The sequence below is a fragment of the Zootermopsis nevadensis genome, unplaced genomic scaffold, assembly GCF_977971745.1.
Source record: "Zootermopsis nevadensis isolate Lab colony 2312 unplaced genomic scaffold, Znev_1.0 Znev_ptg000029l, whole genome shotgun sequence".
NCBI classification, from domain to species: Eukaryota; Metazoa; Arthropoda; class Insecta; order Blattodea; family Termopsidae; genus Zootermopsis; species Zootermopsis nevadensis.
This window is the reverse complement of record NW_028259161.1, coordinates 801,179-814,782: the sequence shown is the minus strand read 5'-3', so window position 1 is coordinate 814,782 and position 13,604 is coordinate 801,179. Positions and strand designations below refer to the sequence as shown.

The following is a 13,604-nucleotide window of genomic DNA, read 5'->3' as shown; positions in this document are numbered from 1 at the left end:
AATTATATTCCTTATTGCGCTGCCGTGGTCTTCCTCCGTCATGTCAGACCGTCCTTTAGAACGCCATATGTCACTCTCGCCGCCATGACAATATTTAAATGACATCCATCCCACATATTTTGTGTGTCTTTCTTTAGGCTCCAAGTTTGTGCTAGGTGCAGTAGCTTATATGGAGTGTCGCCTTTGTTTTACAAAGATTTTAGAATGCCTTTACAATATTAGGAACACGCCAATGATTGTTCAGATAGACTGATTTATTTTTGCCTCCGTTATATCAACTGATAAAATTATTTAGAAATTGATTAAGCTATTTTTCAGGAAATCATGTCTTGAATTCAAATAATAAGAAACAGAATCCTTCTAAGCTTGTTTTCATCTTAAACATGGAAGAATAATTTCATAATTTCACATGTTCTTAATATTTCGTTTTAAATATAAAGTCCGAAGTTATTTTAGACTGAATGTCCTTGACTATGGAGAATGTATATGATTTTGTGAAAACTGTTTCAGTAAGTCCTATCCTGTTTGAAAATGATTCGACACATCTTGCCCTGAGCAGACGTAAACTTAATTATTTTACTTATTTGACTGAGATTTACGTCCGAAAGAATTTCAGACCGCGGTGCATGGATTTATTTCTGTGTACGTCATCATCATCTCGTAAGAAGCTTCTGATGAAATCTCTCAAAAAGGAAATCGATAAAGCGTAGGAATGACCACAACGCAACCAAGAATCCATTGGAAACAAAATACGGCTAACTGAGCAATGAAAGCAGGTAGTAGTCGATCCGGTTATATTTTGTGTCTAGTCCCAACCGGTTGTTGGTTTATGAATGTATCAATTACCGCTGAGATAGTCTATACTGAAATTAACAGGACTAGGGAACTCCCACACAATAACCGAGATTCAAATATTAGCCAATCGGAAACGAAACCTGACATTCTATGTCCGTAGTCTTATTCAACATAAATGACGTAATTACAAAATTATACAAAAATCGAGAGTATAGGCGTTGTTTATGGAGCGCAGAGATGGCAACTCTTCACGAGAACCCGGTCTGTAACTTGGTTCTTGATTTAAGGACAAGTGGTCCTCAGTTTCCAAATATGGATATTTCTTGGAAATGTTATTCATACAGCTGTAAATTAATCTACGAAACCACTCACTTTACAAGAACATTGATTGAGACACTATTGCCCCCCCCCCCCCCGAGTTGCCAAGGTTTTTCCTATGTTCATCGCCGTCTTCACAAAATGCAATCGGGCTCACACAGTTCGGTTCATGTTACCATGACCTCTTTGCTGAGATACAGGCGAATCACAAAGGTCGCAGTTCAAATAAATTATAAATCTGAGGTGAACAAAACTGTGGCTCGTCGTCAGAAGGTAAATACAGCGTATCAAAACAAACAAATAATCAATTGAATATACGAAATGTAGCGAATCTTAAGAAAACAAATTTTTGTGGATGAACACGAAATTTAACTTGATGCGTAGATGAGGTCTTTTGGGTGGCTGTAGCCGTATTTGGTGTGTGCCAAGTTTCGGAGGAGCATTGTGCCTCCATCTTCAGTTCTGAAGTGAGCAGTGCAGGGAAATGTGGTTAGGAGCATGACCACCAGTTTTTGAATGAAGACTTTGCTCCGTGAAGTCGGTTGGTCGGTAAAAATCATGTTATGGCGGTGATGGGGGCACCCAGGAACTGACACAATAGCTGTGGAAGTCTTCCACGGCGTTGAATCGGTGGCAATTTTATTTCCGTTCGTGGGTGGGACACCATCTGTAGTGATGGATTTATTGACCGACGTTTCAGAGATTCACTAGTATCTTTGTTTTAAAGTGGGTGATGTCACCGTGATTTGGTTGCCTGGTTTACAGACCTTTATGAAATCCACCTGTCTCCATCTTCGAGATATACATGAAGATGGATGGGGCCAGATTGCTTCAAGCATAGGCTGATAACCGTACCACAGCGTTATTATGAGCAAGAAGGCATGATCGAAGACGCTATTGAACGCATTATAATTGAAGATAATGGAGTGAACAACAGCAGCTGTAGTGATACGTCAGAAAGCGATGGTCTGTGAGGAGTGGAAGAGTTGTGAAGAAGATACAGTTATCTAATACTCTCTGCAGTGTTAATTACCGTGGTGACATTTTATTTGGAGTGAACTGTACGCGGCCTGGTGCCATCCTTTCCAGCAAACGTCTGGTAAGTGACTCGCTCCGAGGTTCCAATTCACGAAGTTCAGCTGCCAAAAACGCTGGAACGCAATATATCTTCGGAAATTTTAGTATAAGTGGCCTACATAATAAATATTTTATCGGAATCCATTGTTTTACTTAAAGACTCTCTGTGTTCTCGGCTGATGATATAACGTCACATGCTAATAAAATTATAAATTATCATCAAATCTAAAACTTCTTGACGATGGTGAAGAGTCAATTGAATAAAAATTTTCTTGGATATTATGCATCGTCTAGAACATTTTTATTCTATAAATTATCAGTTTTGAAGAATGTTTAAAAAATGAGTCGTGGCAGATCTTATTTAATTTACTGCGTCTGAGCACCTTCGGAGCTGAAATACGTGGACGCACTGTCCGAAAGTCACTTACTGACTCACTACCTTCTCATTATACTACGACCATGCCCTTAAACATGCGACAAAGAACGACATTTGTCGATAATAACGTACAAGCGCTGTTGAATTCGAAATTTACATGAATCCCGTCGTGGCACGTGGTCCTCAGAAATCTGATGCAAGCAGTGAGGGCCGACCGATACTACAGAAATGTGTGCATATCGGGTCGTATAATCTTCCTGGCGCCGTTTATTACGGAGTTTAGGACCTGAACTCGACGTGATGTTAAGAAATCAAAACGCCGGCGTAGGAAAGCAGGATTAATTCGCCTTCGGCAAGCCTGCCATTCCATGCATCATACTGGAACGGACATGTGTTGTCTGGTTACCAGTTAGACTTCGTTGGAGAAAAAAAAAAAGATTCATTGGAGTCATACTTTCGTTTGACATGCAAATTATATCTTTTGAAAGTATATTAAATCTTTCTAATTAATTTTTACCGTTTCAGAGCTTGTATCACAACGCAGCGAATGCAAGAAACCATTAGTCGGCAATGCAGCTTCTCAAGAGTGGGCAGTTTCAATACATTACTTGCGTTTAAATCTATGCAATTCGTTTGTTTGTTAGTAAGTCAGTTCAGGGCAAAAGGCGGGTGAGAGCAAAGGACCAAACAAGTGCTACAGATAACTGGGTTCGCGAGAAGGCTGTTGGCGACGCAGGTATACACGTGTAACCTGAAATATTATTTGATGGAAATTTTTAATGTAGGTTTTATGTACCGATTCCATAAGATTTCTCCATTAAATTTTGTCAAACATCCCTGCGGACTCACAGACGGATTCGTAAAGTTATTTTCTCAATCGGTTTTTGTCGAAACATTAACAGTAAATTCTGAAATTACGTACATGACCCATTATGCCCCTGTTTTTCCGGGCTTTAAAGGGTTTAACTGTTACAAGAGCAAATATGTCGAATATACTGGCTCCTCAGTTACCTCACTTCATGTGTAACTGTAAATAAATAGGTTTTTCTTATGTGTTATATTTTATACCGTATTTGATCTCGTTGAGGTCACAATATTCTTCTCATCGCTGTGTTTATAAAGAGTTTAATTCTGTATTTTATTGTCTCTGTATAGAAGAGGTTTTAGCACAGCATGAAAATACAGAAATTGTTTTATATGCAGGCATAATACTAGAGATTTTACTTTTCAATAGGTTAATATAATGCGATTACCAGAACGGGAGAGAGAAGGTAGTTAGAACAATGAATGTCTAAAAGTGCTTTATATTACTGGAATTGAAAGTGTGTACGTAATACGATACGTCCGAAGGCCATTTACAACGAGACTAGCAATTCCGTAGCTTTAAAAATTTATTGCGTTTTAAGTTCAGGCTTGGGTAAAGGAATGTTGTGTGAGATTACTGAACTATTCCATAAATGTATGCGAAAGAAAATGTGGCTACCTAGCAGTGATGCAATCAACGTCTGTAGCCTGCTTTTAAAATATTGCACTTTATGAGAGCCGTTTGCCATGCGGCGAAACTTTGAAGAAGGCGCAAGTGGTCGCTAATTGGAAATCAAAAACGGTGCTGCTATAAATTTGGAGGCCCTGTCCACTGTCGACCTGGCCCGGTACGCGCTGACCTCGTTGCAGTTCGTCCTGAATCATTCTTCCGTAACTTTTTCGGTCATGATTTTCCTCGTGCCCTTCTTACACGTTCCATCTCACAAATCTGTTTCTGGATGGTGAGATAGTAGTACAGCACTTGCAGCTGCTGCTGCTACCACCATTAACAACAACAACAACAACAATTCTGTGGTACAGTCACTGTAAAACGTCGATGCTTAGAAATCCTCACTAATCCAGTTGAATTTAATCCCATTTCTCAATGAGCATTTTTTTTTTAAATTTTTAGGTCTCCTGAGTGATTTTTCCTTTCAGTTTTTCCGACCAAAATTTTGCACGCATTTCCCATCTGCCCCTTGCGTATTTCGTGTTCCAGTTAATAATCAGCTGCTGATAGGCTTATGTATTTTTGTGGCGAGGAACACAAAAAGTTGAAACAGAAGTATCAGGAAAAATTAACAAAATTGTTGGGGGCAGTGAGAACGGTGATGGCGACGTATAATATTCCTGGATTGAAAGTACGGAAGAGATGCGATACGTCAGAAGGCCGCCTGGAATAAGGTTCGAAAGGGCGCGATAATGTACAGGCTATAAGAAAACCTAACCTAGATTTATGATTACGTTCTTTGAATATCATAATATGAGTAAAGGAATGTTGTATAACATGTCTCTTAACAGAAGAAACTAAATAAATTGCGGTACCGAAACGATGTAGACGTATGTGAGGGGATAATATTAAAATGGATCGTAAGGGAATTGGGTTTGGAGGTGTGTGCTGGATTCATCTGGCTCAAAAGGGGGACCTTTGGGGGGCTGTTGTGAACGTGGTAATGAACCTTCTGGTTCTATAAAAGACGGGGAATTTTTCTTGACTAGCTCAGCTACTGTTAGCTTTTCCTGAAGGACTCCGCTGCAAGGGGTGTGCTAGTTAACTGCATGTTTATGGCCTGATGACTAGAAAAACAAAACACTTCCCTCTGTAGGCGAGTTGGGCCAATTTGAAATCGCGAGCGGCTGTGCGATCGAATCGCTGATTTGCTTTCGGCGGTGGAGCTGTGAGTTTCCTGGGCACGCTGTTGCGTGGGGTTATGGACCTCCGCAAAGGTTAAGAGGTTAAGGAGTCCAGCGGTGACATAAGAAAGCACGAAGCTTGGCTCATCTGAAGACAAATGATCGCGCGTATCTTTAGTACGGGCTCGTAATAAGAGAGGCTGCAAGAAATGCGGCAGTCATTCTCAGCGCATTTAAAACGTCTCCCAACAACTTATTATTAGTCATCGCATTTATCTTCTCCGTCTTCATCATATATTTTTAAGCGGAAAGTCTGACTTTTGTTCGGGAGTACTCCGGACAATACTTGTCCGTCTTCGCTCTGATTAAAAACGAGGAGTTGCAGAACATGAAATGCGCTATGCAAAGTCAGACGTGTTCTCGTAGTGAGAACTGAATGTGATACTCAGTGAGGAATATGCTTCAGGAAGTGCTTTTTTCTCGTACCAAATCGTTCTGAAGTGGGCTTAATGCACCTGATGGCTCAGTGATGATTACGTGCTGGGAAAAGAAGAAGAAGAAGTCGCTAGAGACCACCTGACTTCGCAAAGGATGTCACTGAGGCTAGTATTTACAAGAACAGAATCAATTACTTTGAATTAATGTTAGTTTTAATAATATTTGATTAATATAAATATTTAAGCACGCTGACCGTTAAGTTAATTAAATTCAGTGCCGAGTTGCATCGTAAGACAGATAAACTCTTTACAGAATTGATTAAACTTAAATAATCACAAATATAAAACCTAAAATCCGAATGGAGGCTATCAGAATAACCTAGGAAGAGTTCAAGGTTCATTTAACGACGCTCCAAGTGATTCAGAATTCATGACTGAGCGTATACAACCGAATAACGGAGTCGTTAATGATTGCCTGGAGGGACTGAGGAAAACAATGGTAAACCCGCGGTATAATACCTGGTTTTCGAGGCGATGTTTGAGCCCAGGACTTACCGAATACGAAGCAGCTTTAATGTTGGCCGTTCTTTCGTGAATTGAGGTCAGTGGGCAATTTGTTTGTCTTTATCTCTGTTAATTTCCGCGTCCTCTGCTGGTTTCTTACACAAGCAACTATTGTGTACAAAGTAGACAAAGAGAGAGCAAGAAGATAATGAGAGAAGTTTATAAATAAGGACAGGAAAATGAAGAACAGAAGTATTTATCGTCGATGGTGGTTTGTGTGTGGTCACTGTGGCGGTACCAATCGGTGGGAGGTGAGATTTGAGGTTCTCACGGCGGCTATATCAAAATTTCAGTCCTCTGGGATGCTGTGCCGCGTAGATTTGGTGGGTAGTGACCGTCGTTTCAGGACGTACCTCTGAAACGTCGGCCGGTCTCTAACCAGACTGCACGAAGGAACATTCCAGAGGACAGTGTCATCGTTGTCCGGTCGCATGCAGGGACTGACACAGGCGGAGGCTGCGTGCTTCTCTTTTGCCAGATGAAGCTCTTAATGACGTCACCCGCCAGTATCTGCGCTCTGCTCGTGCCTTTTTGCTGCTCCTTCGACCAGACTACACGGCGCAACAAACAACCCAGAAGTTTCCATCTTCGCACGCAAAGCCTTGGAAACCTCAAATCCTACTTGGGGTAAGATCCTTTTGTGAATACGGTAATGAACATACTGGTTCCATAAGACCGTGGAATTATTTGACTCTGTGAGAAAGTGTACTTGTTAATTGGGGCAACACTAAAAGTGAAATGTGATATAATTGTTTGCACTGCATTCAAATGGCGTAGCGTATGACGGACTTTTAAATGAAGTTTTCTTTTCTTGTTATAGATTTTGGGAAGCTTTGCATAAAAAAGTTGTAACCACGTGTGTCTGCTAGTGTCGTCTGAATTTATGTACTGTGGATGGTGCAAGTCGTAATTAGAAAAAAAGAGAGAGAAAAAGAAATATTCAATCGATGTATGAAACTTTGAGCGTTAGAGGGCTGTGTGTTCGCTGGCAATTTCGGATGAAGTAATTTGGAGCTATCGATATAAAATTAATTTACTTTTCTATTGGTCCGTGATGATTTGAACTGCAGTCATACGTTGGCTTTCGAAATGTGTCGGAGTCCTTGTGTCTGAAGTGTTCATTTGCGATTATTTCAACTGTAAGTAACAAACAGATTGAATTTTAGTCTCAATTCAACTTTGAATTATGATCTCGGAATAAACAAATTACAAAGCATAATAGTCATACACGTAGTTGTTTCTATGGACTATTTTATTTTCATTGGTACGCTGTGCATCGAAACGACCATACCGTCATATTTATCCAAATTAGTTCACCATCGGCGACTGACGAAAGCCTGAGTATTACATTACAATTCTGGGAATTGCTTAAAGTTATTCTCTGATATCGGAAGTGGTGTCTTATTTTGATGATGATCGTGAGATCACCTGACGATGTTTGAAGGATTAACAGGGCGGCCACGTTGTTTCACGAGGACTGTAGATATCCATTGGCACACGAATTGTTTAATGCATTTTAGTTAATGGTGTTTGATCCACAAACTCCTTATTTCTATTTGGAACAAGGAAGAATTCCCTCAGCAGTGGAAGGAGTCTGCTATTGTGCTAATTTACAAGAAGGGCTAAAAAGTGACTAGTAATTATCTAGGCGAATCACTGCTATCAGATTCATGCAAAACTTAATCCAACATCATTCTCTCAATCATCAGTGCGGGCTTCGACGTAATAGGTCAATTACTGATCAGTTTTTCTGTATTCGTCAGATACTAGAGAAGCAGTACATCAGCTGTTCATAAACTTCAAGAACGCCTATGAGTCAGTTACGAGAGAAATATTGTACAGTATTCTCATTGAGTTTGGTGTACCCGTGAAGCTAGTTAGTCTTATTAAGATGTGTTTAATTGAAAATAGAGTAAAGTCCGTATAGGTAAACATTTCTCTGACACGTTTCATTTTCTGAATGGTCTAGAAGAAGGAGATTCTCTATCGCCGTGGCTTTAGAATACGCCATTAGGAAGATCCAAGAAAACCAAATGGGGCTGAAATTGAACGGGACACATCAGCTTCTGGTCGATGCTGATTATGTAGATCTATTGGGTGGGGGGGGGATAACATAAATACCATAAGGAGAAACACAGAAGCTCTAATTGACGCTAGTAAGGCTGGTCTAGAAATAAACACAGAGAAAACTAAGTGTATGTTGATGGTCTCGTAACCAGAATGCAGGGCAAAGCGTAATTTAAAGATACATAATGGATCCTTTGAAAACGAGGCAAAGTTCAGATACTTGGGAGTTACAGTAATAAATAAAATTTGGTTCATGAGGAAATTAAGAGCAGATTAAATTCGGGTAGTGCGTGCTATCACTCAGTTCAAAACCTCTTGGCTTTTCGTTTGCTGTCTAAAAACACGAAGGTTAAAATTCACAGAACTATAATTTTGCCTGTAGTTTTGTATGGGTGTGAAACTTGGTCTCTGACTCTAAGGGAGGAACGTAGACTGAGGCTCAGGGCGCTGAGGAGCATATTTGGACCTAAAGGGAATGAATTACTAGGAGGCTGGAAAAACTTTCATAACGAGGAGCTTCATAAGCTGTACTCCTCGCCAAATAAAATGAGACTGTTGTAGTCGAGGAGGATGAGATGGGCAGGACATGTAGCTCGCGTGGGAGAGAAGAGGAATGCGTGTAGGGTCTTGGTGGGTAAACCAGAAGGCAATAGACCACTAGGAAGACGTAGACGTAGGTGGGAGGATAATATTAAAATGTATGTTAGAGCAGATTGCCTAATAACGTTTTGTTTGCCGAGTAAGCACGTTGGTTTCTTCTGATGTACGTGGTTACTGCGTGACTCGCACTCCACAAGCACGAGATATCGACAAATCGCCTTGTCTGCTCTCCGTAGCTGTGATTAAAAGTCTTCGTATCTGAGAATAGGAATCTCAAACCTGTAAGATAGAAAGCTTTTTCTAGGGATGTAGTGATTCAAAAGGAGAAGCAGAGACTAGAAAAGGAAGAAAGAGGATAAGAAATGAAGACTGAGAACTACCACCGAGATAGAGATAGAGAGAGAAATAGTTTAAAAACTTTTATGATTAATCGACTTCATCCGAGGACTGGTTTAGAGACTTTTTATCTTTTCTTTATAGAGAAATCGTGTCCGGTGAAGCTTTCGTAGTGAAATTGATTACGATTTAATTCCAGTAGTGGATAAGGAGTTTTCTAAAGAGTCAAAAATAATTATTAACGATGGATCGGAAGGGGTACTTTTGTTTTACGTTCAAGGCTACCGAAACAGATTTTAAATCTAATGTTACTGAGTCTGTTCCTCTTTAGGAGACAGCAAAGCGGAGATTATAATCCGTCCGCGGGTGTGTGGGTCGAAATTTTTGGTAACCTTTTCTTAAGACCCAGGATTTTGTGTTGTTACCTTTGTCATGAAGCTCAGATCCGTTATCATTATGTTTCGTTTCCCACGCTCGTCTTTCTGAAGGCGATGCCCCCCATGCTCGTCGTGGCCCCGGGGGGTACTACTTCAGACGTTGTCACGCATCTGGGGCACAGAGAGGGGCCCCTGCGTGCAGGGCGGCTCACAGGTTACGTACGTTGATACTAATACAGGCTCATTCAGGCACGGATGCTGTAATACTTTCCGTCAACATGAGGAAATCCAATACGACAAATCCCTGGTCCTGATTTAAGCTTTTCACGGCTGCCAGTATGAAGACGACTGTCTTCTGGAATGTTGGCGCAGCGTTGTTTTGTAGAAACTGGCCGACGTGTCAGAGGTGCTTCCTTACTCGTCGACCTGATGATGGAGGCAGTAAGCACCTCTGAAATGCTGATAAATTTGAAGCAGTCTAGACGGCGAAACATTCCAGAGGACAGGCATCTTCGAAAATTCCTTGCCAACATTTATTCTTAATCGCCGTCGCTTTAAGATATGAGATTTTACCGATTTTTTTGTTGGCCAAAATTCCGAGTCAACTGTATGTTCTCTTAACTGGCCATTGTACAAGTAATTGTTACTTAACATTCGATACTGAAGTCGCTGAAATTTATGACTTGCATTTGAAACACTCTGATGATGTGAATATTAAAGGCGAGGCAGACGAATATAATTTTCGATTCTGGGCAGTGTGAAATTATTTGTGATTATAATTATGACCAGTGAGGTTTAAAACAGCGAGGAACCGGTGTAAAATGTATGTACTCTATTGCAGTACTACACCTTCCTGTTATTGTTCAATATTCAGATTGCCGGGAGAGGTCGTAAGGCAGTTTGCAGTGAGCGAGTGAGTGTAATCACGGTACATTAAAACTAACAAGGCGGGTAATACGGCGTCGACCTGCAAAGCGCTAATTGCCGTGTGTTGCTGAACGAGCGGTAGCTAAATCGAGTTGCTGACTATTAGAAAGGCTTCAAAGTCACTTAATTACTGAGCGGGAATTTAATCCCCCTCCAGTCTTTGAGTGATTAATGTTTGGTTTCGGAAGTAAGTCGTACGCTTTGGAACACAGAGCTCATAAACAATGTTCGGCCTCCAGTTTGTACCTGTAAGAAACCAACGCATCTCCATTACGAGCGTGGTGGGGGATCAGTAAGGCGAAATAGTGCTCACTGGAAGACTTAACAGCTCGATAAATGATAACCCGATTCTTATAAAATTTACGAAATATTATCTGACAAATTTTAGTTTTAGTTTAGTGGAAGATTTTGACAAATATTTTACGTAAGAACAAATACTTCTTGAGATAATCTCAGATATTCTGAAAAATAAAAAAGTTGCTTAAGTGATATCTTTAGATTACTTGGAAATGCACGTAGAATGTGTTATATGAATAGACTTTAGCTTACCTTGACAAATATTCACTACAGTGTTGATTAAAATTTATCGCTACGGTCCAAGATGACGTCATAGTCAGTGCAGCTAAGTTTTCGTCCTCCATTTTGCGACGCTTAGGGGCTCCGGAGATAGTTGGACGGGTGCCGTAGGACTACGTCGCCTGTACACGTCGAGGAGCAGTGGAAAGAAATGGGAAAAATTGCATACTGAGATTTTCAGTTCTCATGGCGGTGAATACGAAGAAGTAGGTGGGAGGATGATATTAAAATAGATCTTAGATAATTACGTTGGGGTGGTATGGACTGGAATAATCTGGCTCAGGATCGGGAACAGTGGCGGGCTCTTGCGATCATGGTAATTAACATTCGGATTCCATAAAATGCGTGGGAACTTTTTATTTTGAGTGGCTGAGCGACTGTCGGCTTCTCAGGAAGGACCCGGCTCCATGGAGTAAGTACGGAAAGAAGAGAACAAGCATTTTGAAATTATATTTATTTAGTTTAAATTGATAATTTATTTACATCTGTAGAATAACTGTGAACGAAAGAGCCAATCAAGAATATGAAAACAATTGTCCCCTTCATCTTGTCTGGTCGCATTTGTTTGGCGATGCCTTCAGTTTGATTATTTATTGTTTCCAATTTCACGTAGAGTTCATGCCCTTGGATTTTGTGCATCCGCATGGCCGCTGCGTCTGCTGGGACTAGGCGGTCGCTGTTTTATTGTATTCAGGCTGGAAACAAGAAGACGGGCGCCATTAATGTGTGGACACGTTGGATTATTCCGGTGATGATCGCTACATGAAGCACGTATGACGGTTCTGAACGTAGGTTGGAGGATAATATTAAAACAAATCTTAACGAACGGCGAGTTCGAATTTTCAAAGTTCCCCCCTCCTTTTTTCTGTCTCTCGGGGTGTAATTTGTCAGAATGGGAACCGAATGTTCAAACTCAGAATTACAATTGATGGCGTGACAGCTTTTAAGTTCGTGTACAGTTTTGCGGATGAATTGTTACTACGTACGCTGACTCAGGAGACCTATTCATGTCTGCATAAAACCCGAAGAATCTTTTTAACCAGCTCAGTAAAACATCGTTTCAAGGAAAATCCAGCAAAAGGAAAGGTAGAAAATGATTTCTCGCTTACCTTAACGACTACATTAATGTTGAAATCGTAAACTACAGCAATTTGTGGCTTCAGTATCCATGTCACAGCCCAACTGTTCTCTCCGGCTCCGCCGTCGGAAATATAGACATCGCCGTAGTCGTTCTCCCAGATCGTGATACCAAAGATGCTGTCTATAATCCAGTCGTCGGGGTACGAAATAGACAGTGTATTGCTATTATTCGCACTCAGTAGAGGAAGTTCGCCTTTGTACCGAAACATCTGTAGATTCACTTTTGGAACTCCAGAAAGTCTGTCTTCGACAGACGAGCTCGTCTTCTCGGAAAGACGACTTTCGATAACATTCACTAGATTTTTTGCAAGTGTCTTGCTGCTTGGAAAGGCCTGTGCCCCCTGCGGATGGCAGTCGGAATAGAAGGCCAATAGGCAGAAGACGAGAGACAATTGTAGGTATGTCGTAGTCGCCATGTCTCGCAGGTAGTAGATGACTTCTGAATCTGTAGCAGGCCCTTTATATAGCTCCAGGCGCACTTCACTTCTGTGTCATATAATTTTCCACGGCCACGTTTATCTTACGTCAAGAATTCTGTTGAACCTATTCTGCTGTCTTTGTGTTGACCTATTACTTTAATCAGTCGCCTGTTGAATTACGTCAAACGTATAAAAAGATAATCATATGTCTGAGGTAATTAAAACACTTCAAATGAGATTGAAGATCAAATGGAAATTCCGTGGCTGTTTAAGTAACAAAAACTTATCTTCGTATTTACGATTAAGAGCGCTAATATAATATTTTACACAACAAATGTTTTAATATTATATAATTTTTACAACACCATTAAACTTCAAACGTTTGTGTATAGACTGTACAAAAAAAACTTATCAGTGTCCATCAAAATGACCTACTGGACAAGGTGTGGCTGGAACATTCTAGATTTGATTTCGAGAGGCCCCGGGCCGTTTACTGGTTGTCTCGACAAAGCATTTCCGTGGCTTTCCTCAGTATTTTCGGATAAATAACTGCGCAGTCTCTTGAAAACGCGTAATAACACACGTTCTCATGGATCCTCATTATCGCTACGGTCCAAGATGACGTCATGGTCAGTGCAGCTAAGTTTTCGTCCTCCATTTTGCGACGCTTAGGGGCCATCAGCACGATTTTGACTTAAGATTCTAAAATTTAGTAGAACGGAGGAGAATACAGAGAACCTAGAAAATCGAATAACGCAGATCACAATCAATTATTCGTTAGGTACGTTTTTAAAATATCTAATATTATTTCTGTTAACGAGTTGGTTGAGTCGACGAGGCTGGTATCGTTTGGCCTGAAGCAATGGGATGCTGCCGATGATAAGCGACTGTATTTTATCACTGGTGCTTCATATGTATGTTAAGAGATGGCAAAATA

The 13,604-nt window shown here is 40.6% G+C and overlaps 1 protein-coding gene and 1 long non-coding RNA gene across 3 annotated transcripts in view; one reads left to right on the top strand and one right to left on the bottom strand.

Annotated features, from left to right (window-relative positions):
* The window catches only part of LOC110837886 (protein Wnt-5b), a 203,504-nt gene that overhangs the window by 140,074 nt on the left and 49,826 nt on the right, over positions 1 to 13,604 (top strand). The gene's annotated exons all lie outside the window — the stretch shown is intronic.
* On the bottom strand, positions 11,546 to 12,891 carry LOC110837893 (uncharacterized). Its single transcript, XR_015537622.1, has 2 exons — positions 12,218 to 12,891; positions 11,546 to 11,803 (listed from the first exon to the last, which is right to left on the bottom strand). It is a non-coding gene; the product is annotated as an uncharacterized LOC110837893 (long non-coding RNA).